At 43.5% G+C, this 9371-nt stretch overlaps 1 pseudogene; it reads right to left on the reverse strand.

Annotated features, from left to right (window-relative positions):
* Nucleotides 1-8421: 8421 nt before the first annotated feature.
* LOC149015849 (pentatricopeptide repeat-containing protein At5g48910 pseudogene) lies at nucleotides 8422-9129 on the reverse strand (annotated as a pseudogene).
* Between the last annotated feature and the right edge of the window lie 242 nt (nucleotides 9130-9371).

The raw sequence follows: 9371 nt of genomic DNA on the forward strand, positions 1-9371 counted from the left end.
TTGAATTATCCTTAAGTATAAGGCATCGGTTTAAAACCCGAGTGAGTTCCTTCTCAGACTTATTGTATTTCTCCGGAAATCCTTAAGTGTAAGGCATCGGTTTAAAACCCGGTGAGTTCCTTCTCGGACTATTGATCTCCGAAACCTGTAAAGGCACGGTAACCCGGGCCCCGGCTTACCCCGGCTTGTTTCGGCAACTAAGACCTAATACAACGACGATTCAAGTGTCTAGCAAAGTTCAAGATAAAGTAATTTCTTATTTCTTCAGAAGATCCAAAGAGGCCAGTATCAAAACAATTACAAGAGCTGGATACAATCTCGATCAAAGAAGAAGGTCATTACAGTGACTGTTAACAAGTTATACAAGATCGATGCGACTTTGCTAGAACAAACATATGAGTCAACCATTGAGAGGAGTCAAGGAAAAGAAGAGAAGAAATGAGGTTTACAAAAATATTACAATATTCAAAAAATCCTCTGCAATTTCATACTCTTTGCCCAGCTTGTCCAGGAGAAGAATGGTCCTCGACCAAACTCGCATTCGGCACAAGCTCGTCATAATTGACTTCTTCCAGCGGAGAATAAACAGGAGAATCTTCCAGATATTGCATAATATCTGGATCGGAAGGTGGAGGATCAATCTTATCCTTGGTCCGGTCGGGAGGAGGAATACCCGGGTTGGTAAATACTTCGGGATGGCAAACAACACTTGTAGGGAGTCGTATCAAAATGAGGATCTTTCCTTAGTATTGATTCCCATACTTCGTTCTCACCATCCCGGTACGCCTTTGCAAGTTGTAAGCATTCAACATATCAACAAAAGGCTTACTGTGTAAATACTTGAAGACACGAGCTCTGCGAACATCGGTTGGAAGGGATTCGGGCAAAGGAACGACGGCTTGCCTTTCGGGTAATGTTTCGGATCCTTTAGCTCTCGACTTTCCAACTGTCCGTTCCGATCGCCGGATCTTCTCCCCGGCATCATCCAAATCCGACCGAAGACGACCAATCATCGAATTCTTTTCTCCTGCCACCTCCCAAGCTAGATTCCGAAGGCGAGCAATCTCAACATCTTTAGCTTCGAGAGATTCCCCGAAGCCTAGAAACTTCATTGCTCAACCTATTGAGTCTAGTAACTGCTTCCACTTGGTTGTGGAAGTTACCGACAAGACTCCTGCAAACAACTTTCGAGTTAGCGAGGAGCGAGAAAAAGTAATTTTTCCAAATCGAGAGGATAATGAAGAAAGACTTACATCACCAGTGACTTCGTAAAGACTTCATCTGGAAGTTTGGAAAGAAGCTGCGCTCTCGAAGTCATTCGAGCAGCGGTACACCATTCCAACGCTTTGTCAAACTCGTTTGACACTAATTCGAGCGAAGGATGAGAAGGATGAGCTACATCAAGAGAAGGACGAACTACACCAAGAGAAGGATGAGCTGCATCACTTGTCATCCGACGACGGCGCTTCCTAGTGGCAAAATCCTCCAACTCGGAAGGAGAGGAGGAGGATGCCAAACAAGCACTAGAGTTAGAAATAGGAGCAGCACCTGCTGGGCCACACCTTCATCGTACGCCAACATAGTTGCCTCGGATGCCCAAAGAGTCTCCTTCGGGGTGCACCGACAGGCTCACCAATAGGCTCACCGGCGGGATTGCCGCCGGGACCATCGGCAACGGAGTGATCAAGATCTTCCCGGGAAAGACGAGCGGTCACTTCGGGCAAAGGAGGCGCGAGGGATGGCATCAACAAAAGCTGCGGGAATCGACTTGAAGATTCACCGCCAGCGATCGCCTTACGCTTGGAGGATTCACTAGCTGAAACCACCGCATCGGCCCCAATCACCACCGACGAAACGCTATTCTTGCGAGATTTTGCTCGATAAAGTCCGGGTTGATCTTGGGAGCCACTATACAAAAAACAAATAGCCGTATCGATCACGAAAATAAAACGAGCAGCAACAATGGGGAAACCCTAGTTTTCTAAAGCATCCGACGGACCAAAAAACTAAACCCCAAGTATAACTACTGTGCGGTTTACTATTGGGGGGAAAAGGGGAAGGAGATGTGAAATCTAAAACTCACTTGTTCGAGAAATGGATAGAGCTGTCGTCGAAGTACGAGGAATACGGAGGCGGCCGAAGGACGAAAGGTTGCTTTGGCACTTTAGCAAATCTATCTTGCGAAGTCGGGATAGATGGAGAGTACCCACGAAGGCTTTAAATAGCCTCGGGTATAAGACGACGGTTGAAGGCTAAGGACAACCGACGACCCGGATCGAAATGACGCTTCGAAATCCGTAAAAAGCAAGATCGACGGTCGAAGGGATGCCACCCGGGAACATGTGGAAGCAAGCACCTGATGCAAAGAAAACCTCCAATCGTCGCACTTGCCATTAAAATAATGGAGGTATTTCCGATTCATTGGAAACAGTGAATGGTACACAAATGTGGACTTTGCAATAAATGAAGTAGTGGGGAAGATTAACGCATCTTCACAATATTTCTACAAGATCATTATTCGGCGAGGAATGAAGAGTTAAGTGATAAGTTTTATCATTAATACTTTGATATTCAAGGCAATACTTCGGCAAGAGATGGGGAAATTTTGAGACCAACATGAGTAAAGAAATGTCTATTCATTAAAATGAGGGTACATCTTTACAAAGGAACAACACCCTAAGCCTTTTCTTCATTGTTGCCCGAGGGACCCTGGTCGGGATGACTTTTCTCAGGATCCTGAGAAGAGCCTTCCTCAAGAATGTCATCGGCTGAATCCTCTACAACAACAACTTGAGACTCGGCTTGTGATTTCTCCTCTGGAAGTGCCGGCTCGTCATCTAGATATGCCTCATATTGAGGGTCAGCTGGAAAAGGATCATCTACTCCCTGGGCCCAGTCTGGGAGATCCATACAAACTTTCCCGAAGACCTCTGGGTGGCATACCTCACGAAAAGGAGCAGTGTCGAAGTCAGGGATCGTTCCAAGGATCTACTCCCAAATGTCGTTCTGCCCCATGCGGTAAGCCTGAATGTTGTAGAAACCTAGCAATTCGGAGAAAGGTACGCTGTCCAGGTATTTCCGGATGCACTCCTTCTGAAGGTTTGGCTTGATATGCTCAGGCTTGCTAGGGATTGCCAACTTCAGATGTTCTTCGAGATCCCTACTCTTAATTTCAAGGCGGTCACCAAACAACGTGGCAGCTGCCTTTTGCTTCCTGGCCTCGCGCTTGGCAGCAGAGACACGAATTCTTGAAGCTTCAAGGGCTTCCTTGAGGGAGGTCACTTCTTCCTCATGCTTTTTCTGCAGCTCTACAGTAGCTGCAGTCAGCTGGTCTATTTCAGAATTGGCCTTGGCCAATTTCTCTTCACAAGTTTGCGGCAAGGAGCTGGTACGACCAACACGGCTCAATGCTTCCATGTGTTGATAAAAGCTCAACACAGCATTCCTGGGAAGACAGAAGACATCAGAAGAAGTCATAAGAAATTATGAAAACATAAATAAGAAAGAAAACCGTTACCTTGTAGATTGACTCACAAGGGAGGTGTCATCCAGGGCTTCAAACTCCTGGCGATCAGAAGGAGCAAGACTGAGAGAGCTCCACTCTGCAGCTTTCTCAGGATCCCGAGTGACCCTGTCGGTCATCTTCAGGGTCCACTGGGGAAGGAAGACTTCCTCACCATCCGTCGAAGCTTTGGATTTTTTGTTGGAGGGAGCATCAATTGTGCCATGCCTCCTCTTGGTTCGGACGGAGGAGGAGACGGTAGCCCTCTCCACCATTGGTTTCTTCCCTTTACCCGAAGCATCAGCTACAGGCCTGATATTCCTGATACCCCTGTAAGAGGGGTCGGGAGAGGGAAGAGAAGCCTCTTGATCTGCAGCCAAGACCCTGGGCGATCGTTGTTCGGCTGTCACAACGGCTTTAGCGTCCTTTACCCGCAGGCTTTCAGGGTTCGTTCTTGGAGGCACTGCAAAGAAGAAGGACAAGAATCAGAATTCAAGACATTTCACTTCAGTCAAACCAAAGGATGATGGTTAGAAGCTCACAATGAGCCAAGCCCCAGTACTGTAGGATGGAGTTATACTCTATTTCATATCCATGTATCTCTTGATACCACGGAATGGATTTGATCTTCAAGATGGCCGCCTCGTCTTCTTTGGATAAGGGAAGGCCCCGGTTACTTTCGAACGAAGAAGTAAACCTCCTCCAGGTGGTCGGGAAGTTAAGATCTGATGGAGGCGCTCGACAGAAAAAATATCGTTCGCGCCATCTTTTGTGGTTAGAAGGGCAAGTTCCTTTGGCGAGGATGCTGCCCCTCCAATCAAGTTCAACCCTATTGCGTTTGGAAAGAAAAACCCATCCGGGAGGATGGGAGATAGAAAGAACATGAAAATGTACAAAAAGAGAAAGAGATGGCGTGATGCCAAGCTCAAAACACAAGCCCAAGAAGCCGACGATGAGACGCCAGCTATTGGGGAGGAGCATTCCGGGACAAATGTTCCAGTGATTCAAAACTGCGGAAAATAAAGGATTAAAAAAGGGAAAGCGAACCCCGCTTTCCAGTGTATCTATGTGTTGGTGCTAAAATTGCCGGAGGTTTTGAACCGTAATCCTTGCACCAATCCATTCAGATTTGGATCGATCTGGCTTGCTCAATCGTCAATCAACCTCTCGCTCCTGAAATATAGAACACCGTTGAAAACGGCCGATCGTCTTGATCGGCCCGTCTCCGACGATCTAGTCGAGAATGATCGAAGTGAGCTCTCAGAGAGCTTTAATGGAAAATAAGCGAGAAGTGTGTGAATATTCGAATGAGCTTACCTTTCATCAGAATCTTGGCTCTATTTATAGGCTTCAATACGTTGTCTCTTATCACTGATGACCGTCGGATGGAAAGTATAGATCGGATGGCTATGATTAAGCCTTTGTTTAACCTTTGGGTGGTCCCTTAAATTCATTTGTCTCATCAGCTGAATCCGGTTGAATCTGGTGACCGGGTATAAACCGGAAGTGGATATTTTAGTCACAACACAAGCCCCCAAGCCTCGCTGATCGGGTCGAACTTGTATGAGACTCGGTCGAGGTTTGAATCTTTCTTTCAAATGACTTTAATATTCTTCATCTTGTATTGGTTGTGAGAATTCTTCAATACTTGAGCTTATCTTGCATTTGGAAAATGTTCAGCCCCAAATCAGTTTAGAAAGGAAATAATAGGCGACGGAGAGAATCTTGAGGATGAAAGGGCATAGAGGGGACAACAATCTTTGACCTGCTGCACATCTACTATACTTCTGACCACTCGTTGTATTTCTGATCACTTGTTGTATCTTTGATCAGTTGCTGATGAAGTATTCTTAGGAAAGAGTGGCTGAAGAAACTTTTTGAAAAATAGCTGATGAAAGCCTTAATAACTGATCAGATGCATTTAGAGAAAACTTGATGAGAGCCTCAATAGCTGATCGAACTTTTAGAGAAAACGGTATGCGTAAAGCCTTAATAGCTGATCAGAAACTTTCGAGAAAATAGTCGTTTAAGCCTTAGTAACTGATCAAAAGTCTTTAAAGAAAACAGCTGACAAGAGCCTTAATAGCTGATCAGAAGTCTTTAGAGAAAACGGTTGACAAGAGCCTTAATAGCTTATCAGAAGTCTTTAGAGAAGACGGCTGATGAGAGCCTCAATAGCTGATCAGAAGCTTTCTGTCCTTTAGACAATAGTTGAAGAGAGTCTTTAGCAACTTTGATTAGAATCTTCAATATAACCTCGCTTTATGAGAAATTTTCTTGATCAGCTCCTTTTGGCTTTGGCGAGTAGTAGTTTGAAGGAATTCTTTATAATATTGACTTATCATCCTCTGATCATTGCATATCTGATTAGATATATATTTCTGATCAAACTTGTATTCAGTATTAGTTTCAGATGAGATATTTCTGAAGAAAATATAGCTGATGAAGCTTTGATAGCTGATCAGATATTCTCAGATAATGGCCTGCAGAAAATCTTTGAGCTTTCGATAAATAATCCTCCTGATCCTTGAATTGTTTTATTGATTAATTCCATCGTACTCGATCCGAATGCTTCCTTAGAAAGATGGCTCTTGGAGCCTGACTTGAAAGTCGGATCATCCTCGATGGAATGATCCGTGATCGGCTTGAAAGCATGACCAGGCCTCGGAGGTGGCTACTTGAGCCTGACTTCGGAAGTCGGGATCATTCCTCGGAAGGAACAATCCGGGATCACCCTCGCGAAGGAATGATCCGTGATTAGCTTAGCATGACCTGGCTACGAGCCGACTTACGTAAGTCGGGATCATCCTCGGACGGAATGATCCGTGATCGGCTTCGGAAGCATGACCAGGCCTCGGAAGGTCGCTGCTTGAGCCTAACTCACGAAGAGTCGGGATCACCCTCGGTGCGGAATGATCCGTGATCGGCCTTCGAAAGCATGACCAGGCCTCGGAAGGTCGGCTGCTTGAGCCTAACTCACGAAGGTCGGGATCACCCTCGGTGCGGAATGATCCGTGATCGTTGGGCGGAAGCATGACCAGGCCTCGAAGGTCTGGCTGCTTGAGCCTAACTCACGAAGAGTCGGGATCACCCTCGGTACGGAATGATCCGGATCAGCTAGCATAATCACGCCTCGGAAGGTCGGCTACTTGAGCCTAACTCACGAAGAGTCGGGATCATTCTCGGTACGGAATGATCCGTGATCGCTTCGGAAAGCATGACCGGGCCTCGGAAGGCGACCACTTGGGTCTGACTTCGGAAAGTCGGGATCATCCTCAAAAAGAATGACCCTGGATCAGCGTATAAATGGCTTGATCAGAAGAGACTGGTTCGTATAAATGTCTTTTGGATTAATAATGAAGAAGAAATTTTAGATGACCACGCTTAATAAGATGATTTCTCCAAGAATACCAGAAAATCGTCTCCTTTCTACTGATAGAAATAAGTCTTCAAGAATGATGATCAGTCTCTGCTCTATAGTAAATTGCTGGTCAGAAGCCTTCATAACCGAGATCAACCTTTTATGTGGCTGAGAGAAGCCTTAGAGAAAATTGCACAATGATCAATGCTTTAATGTTTAGCCTGTTGAAATTGAGCAGAGTAAAAGATCAAAGTTTGCCATAAAGTGCAAGATCAAATAATAAAATGATAATATGAAGTTTGCAATAATTGCAACTCCTCAAGAAATTTTAATTTATGTAGTTTTGGACTGATGAACTCCCAAGATGTATTTCCTCCTTTTTCTATTTCCACCTGCAAACTTAAAATTCTAAACCTGACAATCATACTAGGAGAATAATATATCATAACACTATAGGGAAGCCCACGGTTAGAAACTTAATAAAAAGCCTAATTAATGAATGGTCAGGAACTAAGCATTTCATATTAGTTCAGTATAGAATATATGGATTCCTGCCTCATTAAGATAAGACGATATCTCATCCTTCCTATATGCAGCTAGAAGGATAACTAGACATTCTTTTATGATTAATAAATAAAAACAAATAAGACACTTCACAAATGCTTGTTTAGGGTACTGATATCTATATGCAATTAACAAAGACATATAAAACAAAATAAAAACTTCTATGACTCCTCTAAACGTATATTCTATTTACTCAAACTCCCATCATAAGTTAACTATATACAGTACTAACAGAATGCATATTTCACCAATGTCTATTCTTTCTCCCTTTTTTTAAGGAAGCTGAAGTGAGTAACCATCTGCAAGTAAAGAGCTGCACTCATCTGGAATTTTTGATATATTCTTCTTGATATTCCAAATTCATCTTTGGGTTATATATGACAAACACTCTTTATCAAATGTAGAATGAATCTTTGTAAATCGAAGATTTCAAATGTTGTTAGAAAAAGAAATGATGACCAGGAATTTGTAAATCAACTATTGTTAGAAAAAGAAATGATGACCAAGAAACTCTAATATACTTATCTTATTATTGCAGTAGATTTTTTGCTCCATGATCTCTTTCTGCACTCGAATTCTTCAAGAATCTTTGAAATGCTTGTTTGAGGAGTTGATATTTGAATAGAAAAACTTTCGAAAAATAAGAATATTGTGAATGTAGCATCCATTGCTGCTGCTGCTATTCAAGCTACCATCATCTGGGCTGTTATGCTTTCGTTTCCAATTGAACTTCAATTGTTGCCGCAGCAATTTGGAAAGATATTGATGTAACAAAGGAATAATGCATTTTATCCATCCTCTATATAAGTATGAATAAGGGGGGAAAGAATGCTCATGGGCTAATGCAAGATGATGCTGCCTCTAGAAATGTTAAGAGCAAATTCCCTTGCCGAAATGATGGAAGCGGTTTCGGTCCCACTAGCATTAAGGAGCCCGAAAGCTACAGCTAGTTTCTCACTATGAAAACTAAGATTGTGTTATTTTCTCCTCTTCTTCACCCAGCCTTTTCTGCCCATTGACTAGAACCACCATAGACATTTGATAGAAGCACATAGTCACCATCATGATCAGGATCAAGCACAGAGATATGATCCTTTACCCGCTTCGCTAACTCTAGATTATCATGATAAGCACAAGCTCCAAGCAGAGTCCTCCATAGAACGGAATTTGGCCTGATTGGCATTTTCTCAAGGAACTCATAAGCCCCAGTCAGCATACCGGCACGGCCAAGTAGGTCAACCATACAACCATAGTGCTCGAGCATTGGCTCTATATCATATTCCTTTTTAATGCTTGAAAAAATTTGCCAACTAAGCTCCACAAGGCCCCTATGACTACAAGCCAATAGAACTCCAATAAATGTGACACAATCTGGTTGTAACCCTGTCCTCTTCATTTCATAGAACATTCTCATTGCTTCTCCACTCTGCTCATGAACAGCAAGCCCATTAGTCAACACAGTCCATGTGTAAACATTTCTTCTTGGCATTTTATCAAACACTGACCGTGCCTCTTCAATGGATCCACATCTTGAGAACATGTCTATTAAAGAGGTACCCAACGGAACAGAAAGATCAAACCCATTTCTGTAGATAAAAATATAAAGCCATCTACCCAATTCCAAGAACCCCAAACTGGAGACAGTGGATATCAGAGTAACCATCGTAACCTCATCAGGTGTTATGCTCATGGTAACCTGCATTTCTTCGAAGAACAGCTAAAGCCTCGAGTCCAAAACCATTGGTCGCAAAACAAGCGATCAGCGAAGACCAAGAATCCAAGTCTCTTTTGGGAATCTCATCAAACACCTTCAAAGCAACATCGACCAAACCATAACAACTGCCTATGAGACCAGGCATGATAATTTTTATCATCAAGTGAAAGAATTTTCCTGGTGAACGTGAGTTCAGAGCTGCTAGCTTCTGTTCCCAATTTCTCAGCAAC

This window comes from Hakea prostrata, chromosome 5 (assembly GCF_041222555.1).
Source record: "Hakea prostrata isolate BN-2017 chromosome 5, UWA_Hpros_2, whole genome shotgun sequence".
NCBI lineage: Eukaryota > Viridiplantae > Streptophyta > Magnoliopsida > Proteales > Proteaceae > Hakea > Hakea prostrata.